General features: G+C 39.1%; 1 long non-coding RNA gene across 1 annotated transcript in view; it reads right to left on the reverse strand.

Moving 5' to 3' along the window:
- LOC140239415 (uncharacterized) overlaps nucleotides 1–16,277 on the reverse strand; it is a 44,044-nt gene that overhangs the window by 9,799 nt on the left and 17,968 nt on the right. The gene's annotated exons all lie outside the window — the stretch shown is intronic.

A 16,277-nucleotide genomic window follows, 5' to 3' on the forward strand; every position in this document is an offset into this window, starting at 1 on the left:
TCTCTCATTTTTAAGGGAAATCCATACTATGTTTTAGTTGATTTTGACTCCCCCCTCCCCCACAAAAAAAAATAATAATGATAATAAAGAGAGAAAAAATGTAGTGAAGTTAGACTGACAAAAGAAGGGGTTCAGCAGAATCAGACCAAGGAGATTCTAGAGAATGGAGTCACAACCGTCTTATTTCCTTTGCTAGATGTTCGAAGCCGCCGCTCAAAAATATTTGAAGCATGTGCCAAATGGATCTGCTGCGCAGATACGAAGACAATTGACTCGTGTCTCATTGCATAATCACCAGCCACTTTCAAAGGAAGATATGTCTGTGTGATGGTAATTACTTTTCGCTATCCCTTCTTATAAAAGGTATAGGTGGTACAGACACGAGGATGCGCGAATAGAAATTGAGCAAAAAAAAAAAAAAAAAAAAAATGCTGAAATAAAGATGAAAATTACTCGACTGGGTATACCCGTGCACTAATCTGATATATCTATCAATAAAGAATTATACTTGAAGATTATCCCATATTAGTTTCATTTGTGGAAATTAAGCGGAAAAGTGATAAAAACAGCTTTCCAGGGTGGTACAGTTTTAAACATTTTCGCATGATCCAGCTCTGATTTACACTTTTGCACAAATTTCCGGACGGGATTGACTTTTGTTTTACATGCTTTATCATTAAGTGAAATTTCATTTCATTTAATGAATAAACAAGCAAAATATGGCCAACATTATGAAAACATTCAAAATGAATCTTCAAATTGCTCAGCAAGACGGCGGCGTCGAACATCGGTCATCAAAGGCACAAGTGCACCTGTGGAATTCTTTTGTACATCAATAGAAACTGACAACTGTTTGAATAATTACAGCCAGTTGGAACTCCATGTATAAAACCTCCTTGATCAGACAAGAAATAAGATCAGGAGGTCGTGGGTTCGAATCCCGCTCGAGCATGTACGCCCATGATTTTTTTTTTTTATCATGGCTACTGCTACGACCAAAATCACTCTGAGAATGATCGCACAAAAGAAACAATCAACTAATGTTCAGGCGGTTTATTAACAGTGATATTGTGGGTACAGACTCGTAATCGGTTTTCACATCAGTACAATAATGATCAATAAAACAATTATAAATCAGTAGTGAAATCACTTACACGTATCTGATATCAGGTAATCCTTTAATTGAAAAGGTCCAAATGCGATGTTCGGTGCACAAATGAATAATCCTTGACGTGCCGATGAATGATTCCTCCGACGTAACTCCAGAGGCACAGGTTGCGTTAATCCACGTTATTAATCCGGGGTAAAAATCCAGGATATACGTCCACAGCTAAACGTGCAGAATCCACAGGAAACGGGCAAAATCCAAATGTTATGACGACCACGTCCAGTTGATGCGTTGAATGATGCTTCACTTTATAATGTCCAGCAAGGAATCCGGCCCATCACAGCTTTGCCGTAATAATGTCCGTTGACACTAAAATATGGAGTCTATCTCCAATGTAGGCAAATTAATTCTCTGCAGGCAAAATGTCTCCCAGGCCTTATCTCCACAAACACAGTTTGTATAGCAGGTCAGCAGGTAACACAGGACTGACTATAACAAGTCGTTTCAGAGCCAGAAGTGACGTAACTCTCAGAGCAGAGGTGTTGGGTACTCTGCCTACCTCAGAATTTCTCCGGCTTATATACTATCCATTCACCCCTTTCTAGTACATTCTGTAATTTTCTCCAACCTGGGGCCACATACCTGAACATACTAGCAAGTCCAAATTCCAGGAATCCTGGATGACTCACTGCCTAACTATGTGCATAACAGCATTGCCAAAATTAACTACCAATCACATTGGGCTACAGGGGCAGTGCCTCACTCAGCCAGCACTTCCTAGAATAATTTTCTGGAATGGGTTAAATCATTCTAGATTGAGTGAGCTATAATGTATTTCCTGTCACATGCATACACGTACTGTAGCTACATTGTACCACCTAGAAAATTCTCCACTGATCTGGTCAGCCTGTATGTACTATATCTATATCATATAGAATGTTCTCCATTAATCTGGTCACCCTGTGTACATACACATTAAACAACCATGCATACAGCCTTGATACATGTACATAACTACTTGTGTGTACATTTGTGACACTACTACTAAAACACTGATCAATTCAGTGCTTATTTACGTCGATGCAGGTCAATTTGTCAATCAGTTGCAAAGATACGGACTGTTCAAAGTTTCTTTTGTCTTTGCGAACAGTGACATCATTCATACGTTACATATCGGTCTGATCACGTGAGTGATAGATCAGATGAGGCGATAATCATTTTCTTCTTCTGAAAATTTTTCCATTCGTTTTAGATAATTATCAAGCGCACTATAATTTCATTTTAGGCCTATGTGTTTTTACAGCACTAGTTAACAAAGTGACACATCCGCACTTCATGTGTTATTGTATTGCGGAACCGTTTACAACGTATACAACATGCGCAACTGATGGAATTTCCTCTTGTTGAATTTCCTTATAACAGCCAAGTTTATATTACTGAAAATTTGTGTTGAAGCCATTGGGGATGACGTCATCTCACAACATTTTGTAATCAATATTGTGTTGTTGTTTTTTTCTCCCTCTCCATATTTCGTCCGATATGATGGAAAATTCAAAGGACAATGTTTTGTTCTTTTTGCTGTCAATTCGTTTTAGACACAAAATAAATCCATCGTGAACAAGGAGTAGCCGTTTTTGTTCTATTAAATTAAAGAAACCTGTCTATCATATCATAAACGATTCTAACAGGACCCAGATGTTATACTCGGCCTTTGACTCGCCCACCCCATAGCGCATGCAGCTGTGACTTCGGCGAGCATTGAACAACTCGCCCCCATGTCGTGACTATTTTGATATCACTATTTATACATGGCAATAGCACCAGGAATCAAATTAGGTCGCACAACACACATGCGCCACGGTGTGGAGGCGCCAACATAAAGATAGTTTGGCTGTCAATTTGATTTGAATTGAATACTTCCAAAACACTTAAATCGTATACTTAATTAGGCCTATAGTTCGTGGATGTTGAATGCAGTGAACTTCCGGGAATTGGACGCAGGGTTAATAGCATCACAGATGTGTGATACTGACCTCCACACACATCTGCTCTGACCAACGGATGATCTGGGAAAACACTTTGAAGAACTCTAACAGATCAGCCGCGGGGTCGACATTAATTAACGAAATCGGCTCTCCGGACAATATCCCGGATGCGCAAGAGGTCATCCAGCGTGCAAGGATCTTTCGTTGTCTCCAAGCCAAAGCCTAATGAAGCCCAATACAAGAAAAATCAGGGCTGGACAAGGACCACTGCACTCCATCCCACACGTAATGGTCCGAGAGACATTGTATACAAGAAAGTGGATCTGTATTGTGTCGTAAACACAGTGCAGTAAAACGTGAACTGAAAAAGGAGAGCGAATTCGGACAATTGAAACAATCAGCGTTGTGTCTGTAAACGCAACTTTCGCTAAATTGCACCTGACGAAAAATGACCGAGCGTAAAGGCTTTCCGTCTCTGTGGACTAAAGAAAAATGAAAAGTGATATGAATGAAGTTTATTTTGTTCATTTTATTGAAATGTAATCAGATCTTCCAATGAGCAGAATGTTTGAAGTAAAAAACAAAACAAAACAAAATAAAAAACAAAACAAAACAAACAAATATAGGAGGAACAAAGCAAATGTTACAATGATCTGTATTCCAGCCGGGCATCTAACCCAAGAAATTAAATTTCAATAATGAAAAAACAAAACAACAAAACAACAACAAACAAACAAACCAAACCTAAAACCAAACCCTCAAGTTCCATGACATAGACTCATGTTTGTGCGCAGCTCTTAATTCGCCGAGGGCCAACGCACGCAAATTACAACGGAAAAGAAATAAATATGACGAAAAACACGCAAACAAGATTGTCGGGTTGTACAATGAACTAAAATATCAGCATACCGTGAAATTGACTATTCACTGACAGACATTTGAGGCACATTTGTAGAAAGCCCTTATCAACAAGTAATTCTGACCCATCGCCGATTCGAATCCCGTGGGAGGCACCGTTATGAATTTCCATGTGTAGGGTTAATGAAGAAAAACTGTGAGCAAAGCAGACTGTGGGACGGCAATTGTAGTGAAAGCATCGTGGTGATTGCACATCGGGAGTCTCTTTTCCAGAAAGCCAAGGATGGTTGTGTGTGTATGTGTGTGTGTGTGTGCGTGTGTGTGTGTGTGTGTGTGTGTGTGTGTGTGTTTTAGGGTGTGTGTATCTGTGTGACTGTGTATGTAAATGCAAATGAAATGTGGACTGGGGATTCACATTCACAGCGGGTTCAAGTGCGTGTGTCATTGCGAAGTACCACTCACAGAGAATGTTAACATAAAACTATATAGCGGCGGATGCAGAAAATTATATTCCACATTATGTCAAGAATAGTGGGGTTGTATCATGAATAAACCTCTATCAATATAATTCTAAATAACCACGTTAAATGCATTTAAGTCACGACCTCTCTGAAAATCAGCCCAATCTGGCTGATCGAGAGTATTATCCCGTGATAGGATAAAATAAAACAAACAAACAAACAAACCACTTTTAATATAGAAGCTATAATTTCTTACATTCTCTCCTTTTGCTCTTCCTCCTCCTTTTCTGGGGTTCTTTTTCTTCGTCTGTTTTCGTTTGTTGATGTTTTCTTTTTTACTTCAACTTTTCGTCTCTTCTTCCTCCCACTCCCTTACACCGCTTATGTTCTTGCTCATCTTTTTAGGGAGCATCTTCGCAACGGAGAAGTTTAAAGGTTATGCACCTGCGAGAGCAGTCTTATCATTATCTCCATGGCGACCAAGCATGTATGCAATCTTCACCGAGCTTCTGTTCAGATAACATTCCATCGTTGCCATAATAAATGCAGGAGTTTGATTCGGAGTGCATCCCGTGTTTTTGCTGCCGTTGCACGCAGTCCCAGCATCAAAATTGAGCCGCATACACTGAGATTGATTTAAAGGCTTGCAAGAACTCCATTTACCTGCAAACTGAGACTGACGACTCAGTAAAACACTTAATGGGAGAGGTTATCGTCCCATTGTACTCCCAACGTGAATTGTGGGGAGCCGAGCGCAGCTTTAAGCTCCATGAAGAATAGCTCCATACGAAACACCTTATCCATCCGAAAGAGGGAACTCGTGTGAATGTATATATAATATATATACGGAGAAAATTATCATTATATCTATAGCAATCTACGATATGATAATGGAGAAAGGGCCGAATATTACCCATGCTATTATCGCATAAAATGTCAAACTTGATGATAATTACTCTCTAAAAAAAATCGAGTGAAAATAGTCACTCTTGAAGAAGTGAATACAAAAAAGAGTGAATTAAGAGTGAAATTGGAGTGAATTCTGAGTGAAAATGTTCATTTTCACTCATTTTGGAGTGACCTCAGGCAGTGGCGTACCGTGGGTCAAGACATTGGGGGGGCACCTCATGGCAGCAACATCAGAATTGCATAACGTAACAATTAAATGCGAGCGAGCGGAGCGAGCAAGCTTGAAAATTTTGACATTTTACAGTCCCCAAACTGCCGTTTGTAGCTAGTATATATAATAATATATGCATGTATATATATACATATATATATATATTTGCTTTGGAAATTAAGGGGGTTGCACCGGGCGCAACTGCTGGCAGTTGCTAGCAGTAACATCACGAGAATGGCATAACGATTAAATGCGAGCGAGCGAAGCGAGCGAGCTTGAAAATTTTGACATTTTACAGTCCCCAAACTGCCGTTTGTAGCTATATTTTTTCGCTTTGGAAATTCGGGGGGGGGGGGGGGAGGGGCGCACCGGGTGCAACTGCTGGCAATTACTGGCAGCAATATCAGGAGAATGGCATATAACGGTTAAATGCGAGCGAGCTTGAAAATTTTGACATTTATGTTCCCAAAACTGCCGTTTTTAGGTATACTTTTTTTCGCTTTGAAAATTAAGGGGAGGGGGCGCATCGGACGCAACTGCTGGCAATTACTGACAGCAGCATCAGGAGAATTGCATAACGATTAAATGCGAGCGAGCGAAGCGAGCGAGCTTGAAAACTTTGACATTTTACAGTCCCAAAACTGTCGTTTGTAGCTACATATATATTTTTTCGCTTTGGAGGGAGGGGGCGCCCGATGCGCCCCTGGATCTTTTTTATTTTATTTATTTTTATTTATTTATTCTCCACTCATGGGATGGATTGCCCTGGTCAGCTAAAAGCTGGTTTTCACAGGGGTCCACCACTGGTAGTCAAGGGTGTCGGTTTATGTTCATGATTGGGGGAGGTATGACCAGCGAGGGGGCGTCGAAGTGACCAAGCGGGAGAAGGATGTCCAAAATCTGCACTTTATATAGAGAATCCCCTAATTTGTTTGTGTTTGTGAGTGTGTGTGTTTCATATAGATGGAAAAGTTAGGAAATAGCCACGGTCAAGTCTTATTATTGGCAATGCAAGGCATTTTAATATAGACTAGTATGTAAAGCAACACTGCAAAATCATGATGATCAAGCTTTGATAGCAAATGTGTACAACCTATCAAGCATCACATTGCGCAACATTGCAGCGACTCTTTTTGCCATTCCGATGTTCTGAGTACACTGCGCACATCCTGCTTGTATTCAAAATGCCAACCAGGAATCACACTGAATCACAATCTTTTGTCGTCTCCGGGCTTTTTGAACAATGTTTCACTATAATACCTCTTTAATTATATGGTTAAAAGAAATCTTAGAAAAATATCTTTTTTCTTGATCATCCTTTCATGTCGATTTCAAAAGCAGTTTACTAACCCTTGAATTACCATTTTGGTAGGTTTTTTTTTTTTCTTTTTTTCTTCTTTTTTTTCTTTTTTTTTTACCAGCGGATTGGGGGGGCACGTGCCCCCCCCCCATGCCCCCCCCCCGTAGTTACTTATTTTGGAGTGATCCCTGACGTCACTCGAAAAGGAGTGAAAATGAACATTTTCACTCGAAATTCACTCCAATTTCACTCTAAATTCACTCTTTTTTGTATTCACTCCTTCAAGAGTGAAAATTTACACTCGATTTTTTAGAGAGTATGACGTCGGATGGACATTTCAAAGCAGTTAATGCGACCACAGTCTTGACAGTCATTATGATGACGTGTATAATTTTTTATCCTTTTTTTTTCCTTTTAAAGTATGAATAGCAATCATTTTTCTACCATCGGGATATAATATAGTACATGTACAAGTTCACTTCCTTCGCGATATCCCCAGGACAGCGTGTTCTTTCTCCTCTTTAAAGAGCTAGTGAAAAAACAACTGCAAGACATTTTGTTTGTTTGTTTGTTTGTTTGTTTAATGGGGGTTGATAGTACCACAGAAGACACTTTAAAGTCACGTGATAAAAAATGCTGATTATTGAACGGTTATTTATATTCCTTGCAAAAGTAACGCAGTGGCAGCAAACGGCCACCACTTTCGTATGAACGTTAGTCCGGTTTCGCCTGGCTTATATAGTTTCCACCGTACCTAAATACTATCTATTTCTTCACATAGGATGCTTTTCATTAAAAGTATGGTTCTCTTGGTAGATGACATACATCGATTTAAACCTTGAAAAAGTACCCTAAATGTATATTTACAATTCACCAACAAAGATGAATAGACGCAGACACATACATATAGGCTTATATCATACTTATTATATAGACAGACAGACAGACAGATAGGTAGATAGGTAGGTGGATATATATATATATAGATAGATAGATAGATAGATAGATAGATAGATAGATAGATAGATGAAGAGAGAGAGATACTGAATTGGTTTTGAATGATCATCCCGCTCATTGGGTATAAGAAAATAAATAGGACGGACAGTCATCGTTGCATATTATAAATGTTGAAGAATGGATTGAGAACAGCCGAATATTTTACTTTTTCACGTAAATGTACAGCAGATTGACGAATTGACAAATATTGAACAGACTCTGCGGAGGTTGGCTTTTCATCCGCGTGAAATATCACGCAAAAAAATTGGGTTGTTCAAACAAAACTCTACCCCAGCCACGAACCTTCGAGCCGTTCACATCATCGGTGATCATTCCAACTGTGATTTAACACCCCGAGGTATTAATATAAGCAAGCACACAGAAAAAATAAAATCTTGCTGAATGTTCTGTAGGCGAGTCCATTCCTGACAAATTTGATGTAGCACACATTATATCGGCAAGGGGATGCGAGCGGCAGAAATGAATTCAATTTGGCGATTCGTGAACGCCTCAATAATACGCTCGTCCAGTGATTGTGCGCTGCAGCTGTCTGTGTGTCTTTATTACGAGACTTCGCGATTTTTCTTTGAAAAGATTTCGCGTAGCAGTAATAAAGTGCAAACACCTGTGCCAGCTAAAGTAATCAGTTAATAAACCTCCTTGATAGAATGTGAAGATTTTCGCTCGTAAACGAGTATTGGCTCTTCGAAACGCCAGTATGCACCTCTAATGAAGAGCAAATGCTTGCCTTTTGGAATGGATAAGTATATTAGATATCGGTTATCGATTATGTAGGTAATAGAAACTGCTTTTAATCTTCAGCAAGTGGCCGCATCGTGAATTATGGCTTATTCGAACAAAAGAATACTGGCCGATTGTCGCCAAGAACTTTGGCTCATCCAATGTTTATCGCAACTTACACACATAACTCCTTCACTCCCTATACACATACACACACGTATACACGCATACACACATTATACTTATACATTTCTATTTATATGAATCTGTTTGTCTATGATAGATATATCTAACATTATATCGCTTATATCTAGATACGTATATGTGTGTGTGTTTTAAATGTATATATAAGGTCCATATAAATTCATAAAACGAAAAAGAAAAAGCGAGTGCTTGAAGAGTGACGACATATTAAATCGCTTCTTAGACATATTTCGGCAATGCACAAAGAGATTCTGTTCCAGATTTCGTGTTGAAAATCAACACGCCTCATCCCAGCGGCCCACGAGTAAATTTGAGCTCGCGTCGCCAAGTTCTATAGTGACCCCGCCCCTCGGATTATCGTGCAAGAAAAAAATACAAACTGTATACAAAAGTTTGCGTGCGTGGGATAAATGCATTTACGACACTGTGAGGTACATGTAGCACGCATACCCCCACAACTGATTGTTACGAGTTGTAAAGGATTTAGAATGATTTAGAAATTAGGATTGTAATGATTTAGAATAAACAGAAAATATAGTTAATGGAAGTACGATGTGACCAAAAAAAAATGCAGTCGTTTAAACTGAATGATTAAAACTAATCATTGGTCATGCTTTAAGGGTCTAGCTTACTTCAACAGCGACTTTGGAACCAATCGAATGCCTGAATTATTGGATACTATTCATGCGTGTATGCTTTTGAATGTTTTAATGTTGTTTTTTTTTTGGGGGGGGGGGAGGAGGAATCTCAACACCGGTAAAGTTTTCAGTCCACCACCACGAGGTATAGATTGATCTACATTTGAGGCATTATAATGTGCATTGATCTCATTCGCCATCTATACAGTGAGCAAAAGGTTTGAGCGAGTTTGCTTAGAAAGCTTTCAACAACAATATATCAAGATCTTTTACGCTTTACAGAAATAAAAAGGGGAACCTGAAAAAAATTAAAGGACAGAAAAAAGGATCCCTGACCCCCTTCTGTATAGTATTCCGTCTGAACGCACTTATATCGCCATGCTGTCATACGCCTGTCAAGTGTTGTCTTTGGTGAAATATAACTTATCACTAATCTTCCATTGCCCGGAGAAAGGAAAACAGACAGACAGACAGACAAACAAACAAACAAACAGAGAAAGAAGGAGAAAGAGGGGGAAAGAGAGGGAAAGAATAAATAAAGAGCAGAATTCGAGAAGGAGCAGAAATTGCACACAAACAAAACACTTATAGTTCGTGTCATTGTGAATCGCATCCCGACAGGAAATTTGGTTTCAATTAGCTCCAATTTCTTTGGCAACAACCAGAACGCCCTCCAAAGAATGGCAGTCAACAACTAAAGAACACAAAACATCGAGCAATCACAGCCGAACACCTAAGCAAGTTATATTCTACTTTTCAACAAACTATGGGTCTACGAAGGTGTAAAAAAAAGGGCAGTTCAATGATCTGTGATTTACCGATTGTGTTTGCTGGCAGCAAACTGCACGTTGCGTCTATCGCTGCATGCCAATGTGCCCCGCAGTCGTCTCCTAATGTCTTGTATCCATCATGTTATTTATTTCCTTAGGAGAACATGGTCAATTTTTCTGATTCTTGTTGGAAACAAAAAAAAAATAACCTGAAAGTAAACTAGCTTGCTCTCCTCTTTGTTTTTTATACTGGATCTCAAAAAGTAAAGTGTGTCAAAGTCCTATGCTTTGCGACAAGTTTTACGAGAGTGTGTTTTGGCACGTTTGATATTCTGTGCATTATACTATTCTTTGATTCCGCTTTTCCTTGAGGGCATTTCATGGAATTATATCAACACGACGTTCAGTCATCGTTTATTTTCTTGAAAATCACGAACATTCAATACTTAAACTTTTTATCCTTTTTAACGAGAATCGTCTCTCTTTTTCTCTTGAGGTCATATATTCATGTATTATAGATATAGTACAACTTATTTTCCTTTCCTCTTCAACACTTAATATTGAGTGTTAGAACCGACAATGTAATATGAATACCGTTCATTGCCATGACGCCAGCCTGCATGATATGATTGATTGATATCAGTAATTACAGCTTACCTCTCTGATCTAATTCACAATTGAAAGGCAAATCGATGAAATCGAAGGAACAAGTCGAAGTAAAATCCATCAAATGTTGACAAGGTCATGAAAAAGTCCCCATTAAAACCTGAATTTCTCCAAGTCATTCAACAGCGCTTCTTATCACGACATTAGAATATTTTGTCTTTTTGGTGGCCATTGTCTGACGTCAGATGTGTGCTGGAAAGTTACTATAGTAAGCGGTACCTCGCTTAACGTCAACATGGCAAGATATGATTTCACCATCTAATATTGGTTGAGAAAAACAATTCTTTTCTCTTCGCGCCTTTACATAATTATACCTTCTATAAGTTGATGCATCTTGACTCGAGTCGTGAAGAATAACATGTTGTTGTTTTTTTCCAAGAAAATGATAATCAAGCCCCAAATGATGAGTGTAAGGCAATCGACGTCACAACCAAGTGACGTCAGACTATGCAGACTTGAAGTTGGCAATGAACGCCATGAAAGCGTACTACATTATTATTTTGAGTGTCATATTTGCTCGACATCTCATATTTTTTTTTTTTTACATTAGACACCCATCGCCTTTATCCATCATTCTATTGAGGCAATGTCCCCCGGGGCGTGCTCTTTTTAAAACACCGCGTTTTATGATTATTCCCCAGATTCCTCGTGCATTTTGGTCCATTTTTCGTATTGTAAACTGTTTTTTTTTTTTTTTTTGGTCCCCATCGATGCTGTGCGCGTTTACCAAATACACAATGATGATTTGAAATTCCGAAGGCAAAGGTTAATGTTCTGTTCAAACTACTCCTCATGGAGGTGAAGCAAACAAACAAACAGACAAAGAAACACACATTTTCACAAATGACGTATATTTCTGTATTGCACACTTATTTCACAAGCACTTGAAATAAGACTATACCTGTGACTCGCTGTGAGTATTTGAACATGTTGAAGGAGCGGATTTGAAAACGAGTGTGCAAACAGCTTCAAATCAAAGATCTGAACAAAAAAAAACATAAACAAACAAACAAAAACACAAATATTTATGCAAGGAAAATATCGCGTACGAGCACGTGTTCTTCCTCACTCCCTATACCATTTGAGACACTGTGGTATGGTGGACAGGGCTCGTGATTTACACAGGGAGGTACCGAGTTCGAATACCGTCAAGTGCCTCGATGAGACGTTTTTAATCATGATGATTATATCCCCCTCGCTCCAGGTGTAAAAATGGAGACCCTTAGCAACGTTAGAGCAATAATAATGATGATGATAATAATAAATGGTCTTTTTTGTATCCCATTTCCCATAAACTGATCAACGCGCTTTACACTCAAATTCGTTCCAATGGGAAAATAAAAAAGAATATATGTTGTTGTTTTTTTTTTCTTAGAATTCTTTTTGAATATTAGATAGAACCGATGGTGATGAGCTGGGTGGGCCCTCTGGAAGAGGCATGCTAACAAAGACAAGATCCCCCCCCCCCCCACCTCGCCTCCGAAAAGGTTTTGCATAACATCAGACGATTCATGAGATAAGTAACGATTATCTCATCACCTGTGTAGCGAACGCATCATGAGTTGTGAGCATGAGTAAGAGGCTTCTAATATCAAGTTTCCAGCTGTTGATGACAACTCAAGAATCATTTTAGTCACTCTGTCCTGGGAATAGGGGGCGAAGGGGGGGGGGGAGGGGGTGCAAGCCACTTTTACGTCTGCTGTAATGAACGTTTGTGCCCAGGGGCTTTGTTATTACTTGCTATCCTGAGGAATCAGTCATGAAGCATGATAAATGGAGCATGTACGTCATGCATCTCCGAAGTGAGATAATACCTCATGTTCCACTTGACTTATCAATCAAAGGAGTGGAGAAAATCATAGAAAATTTCTGCAAATCGGGCAGGCACTATAATAAAGTTATTATGATAATATAAGTCACATGTTTTCGGAAAACAAGTATACTTGTTGCTAATGGCAAATGCAAATTAGATGTGTTGACGTCATCGCCTTACGCATTCAAGTTTCTCATCGACATACACATTAAACGTCAACAAATTTCGTTCTGAAATACTATTGAAAAGGAATAATCGATAACTTTATGTCAGATCACATCATTGCAGATTTGCAGTAGTCGACCGACGGTAACCTTTGGGGTGACGATGTTGTAACTGTAACTTTATCAACCAAAGCACGGTCTTTTCGAAGTTATTTGTGTGTGTGTGTGTGTGTGTGTGTGTGTGTGTGTGTGTGTGTGTGTGTGTGTGTGTGTGTGTGTGTGTGTGTGTGCCTGTGTGTGTGTGCGTGTGTGTGCGTGTGTGTATTTGTGCAAACCACTGTGGGAGCTGTGAGTTTTTCTGTATTATGTGATTGCGACTAACATCATTCACCACTTCGTGCAGACATGCGAAAATCTAAAATTCGATTAGTTACTCTCTGATTTCCCCTGCCGTCATGTTTGTTTGATTTTCCCCCTCTTTGTTGACTGACGTGAAATAAAGTCAATCGAGCATGGAGTGTATAAAATTTCACTTTAACCCTTTCTGTGCTTGAGACTTTTGACCGTGTGTATAATGCCATAGGGTTTTCTGTGCCAAACGGCATTAATATACACAGCCTCTTTGTTGTGGGTATAGCTGTGGAAAATGGTACATTGTATTGACTAAAACACAAATCACGCGTGATGGCCGCCGTCTGGTGAATTGTTCAAAATATAGAATAATATATAACTTTTTCGAGAGGACTCCCCAGATTATAGAACAAACTGCAGGGTATATACAGTGAATAAAATAATTCGCCCGATAATAGACCACTTCTTGCACTATGCTAGTCACCTGTCACGTACGCCCAGTGAGTTCATACAAGCGATATGCGTCTATGCAAATATTTGCACTCAAAATCGGGCGCGATTAAAAAGAATAAACATGGCTTTGTATAGTCCCCAAAGTTCAAGAACAATTTGACAACTAAATCGCTGTAGCATGACATAACAAACAACAGCGTGTGATTTTAGAGTGAAACGATCTGTCATACAAAAATAATAAAAATGAATTAAAAAAGAAACGAATTCAATATTGCCGTCTGCAAAAAAAAAAAAAAAAAATAAAGCGCCATTCAAGGTTGGGAGCAGCGGGAAGTGCTGATGTTTTCAAAATTTCAGGCGAGAAATACTGTGAAGTCAAGGTGTAACCAGTGGGCAAGAGGAAAATCAGAAAAGATAAACGCTGCCACAGCAGGAAAGAGAAATTTTGATTGCTTAAAGCACGTCGAGTGATTTTTGAGGGAAATTATGGAATGATGTTATATACCTCGATTATTTCGAATGACGGTGAGTTGCATGTCGAGTACAATAGGAGATTGAAAAGAACGACCGAGGACATCGAAATTTGATATGAATAATACAAATCGAAGGCTGCAGTCTAGTGATATTATACTTATATTATACTTATACATCCATGAACATTATGAACAACAAAGTAAATGGACGTTTATTCTCATCGAACTTGGAAACTTAAAGTTTGAAGAGGTTTTATGAGATCGATGTACAGATCACTATCTGTCTCTTTATCCTCTCTCACTCTCTGTCTATCTTTTATTATGTTTTCCTTTTCTTTCTCTCTTTGTTCATCTTTTGTTTTAGTTTGGTTGTTGTTGTTGTTGTTTGATGGGTGTTTCTCACGCAGCCATTCCCATACACATCTGATGGTTATTGTGTTTTTTTCTCTCTATTCTTTCTTTGTTTCGAGTTCCCGAGAAACATACCCCTACAGATGATTTGAGTAAGCTTTTCGAAGGACATTAAACTTCTACGTCAGTTGGGGTCTTGGATCGCGATTACACATAATCCGAAGTCAAGAGTCAATCCGTTTACCGTATAGGATAACAACACCTCCACCATGTTCCACCGAGGTTAGAGCACGGAAGAAAAAGGATGCAGAAAATATGGAGATGAAGTCTGAACGGAGAATATATAAATATGTGACGTACAAGATGACAGACAGGTAGTTGAAAGATGTGAATTTTTGGAAGCATATCCTTGCCTAAGGCTAATTTGCATATTTGATCGTGATCAATCATCAGGTTTTCATTTGGTTTCGGTTTGTCGAATTACTCTGCATATTAAGGACAAAATGTAAGTTGAGCGGCATTTTCGAGAAAAATGTCCTACAAGGTTTGATCATGGACAGAGATGGAGATACAAATTAATGTAGCTCCATTGTATGATTTAAAAGAAGGATTAGCAATGACAAAGATCGCATGACATCATCAACATGACATGTATTTTTTTTTCTCACGGTTAAATCACAGCATTCGGTGATTAGCGACTTACTGCCGCCACTAGGTAGCACTGGCAATACAGTAAATCATGCTCGTCACTATAGCTACAAGACTGTATAGCTCTACAAAACACATTACAGAAAGACCTGCTAGCATATAAGTACAGTACTTAAGTGATCGTAGAAATCACTTTACTCGCTTTGATGCCCAAGTCATACTCCTGTCATCATTGATTATGCTTATCGTTATTTTCATCGAGTTACTATCAAGATGATTACAATTATCATTATCACCACAAACTGTAGCTATCACTAGAATATAAAATGAGGGTTGATTTTTTTTTTCTGCACTAATGAATAGACAGGTGTCTGAAATCGCAGGGACCACAAAAGACGGCGCTATATCCGAAAAAACGATGATTTACGGTAATCCGGTAATCTTGTCGGGTATTTTCATGGCATGAATAGAATGAGAGGTGCGGTAGGTTGTGTGGCTTTTGGCTTGTGATGGGATATAAATTGCGCTTTTGGATCCTGTGGTCTCCCAACTGAAACTAAAATGCACCTGCCACTGGCTGCCAGAGTCCCTTCACATTTTCGTGCAAAGGATATTAGAACCATGGGAGGACACCTCCCTGCTAGAATTAATCTAAGAAAAAGAAAATGATTCAAAGAGATAAGCCATACAAGCCCGTTAAAAACTAATTAGGTGCGGTTGGTACAAGAGGTAGGCTTCTTTCAGGGACCTCTGAGCAGAGTTTGAACAGATAACCCCCTCCTTCCCCCCCCCCCCTTGCAAATTTTAGGACTGGAGTGAAATGAGTTGGTCTGATAGATATGAAACACAATTTAAGACATTTATGTATATCTTATATGAGTTATAGTCCTCTAAGATTCTGTTTACAAGTGTGTCTGTACAGAATTATTTACTGGTGTGAGACCTTACAGGATAGGGATGTGACGTTCTTAAAGGGAATTGATTTTGGCTGGTCAATGAAGGATACATCACACCTCCTTATAGGTTTGTGGTGGGAGCTGGATCTTTGACGGCGGCCATTTTAAGAAGCATTTTGTTAATGAGATGGTCAATCTTTGGCCTCGTGCCAACGGACACTGGTCCTATACTCGCTGACCCATCTAATCTGTCACGGTCTGAGGACGCTTCAGAAGCTTAA

Source organism: Diadema setosum, chromosome 16 (genome assembly GCF_964275005.1).
Source record: "Diadema setosum chromosome 16, eeDiaSeto1, whole genome shotgun sequence".
In the NCBI taxonomy this organism is placed as follows: Eukaryota; Metazoa; Echinodermata; class Echinoidea; order Diadematoida; family Diadematidae; genus Diadema; species Diadema setosum.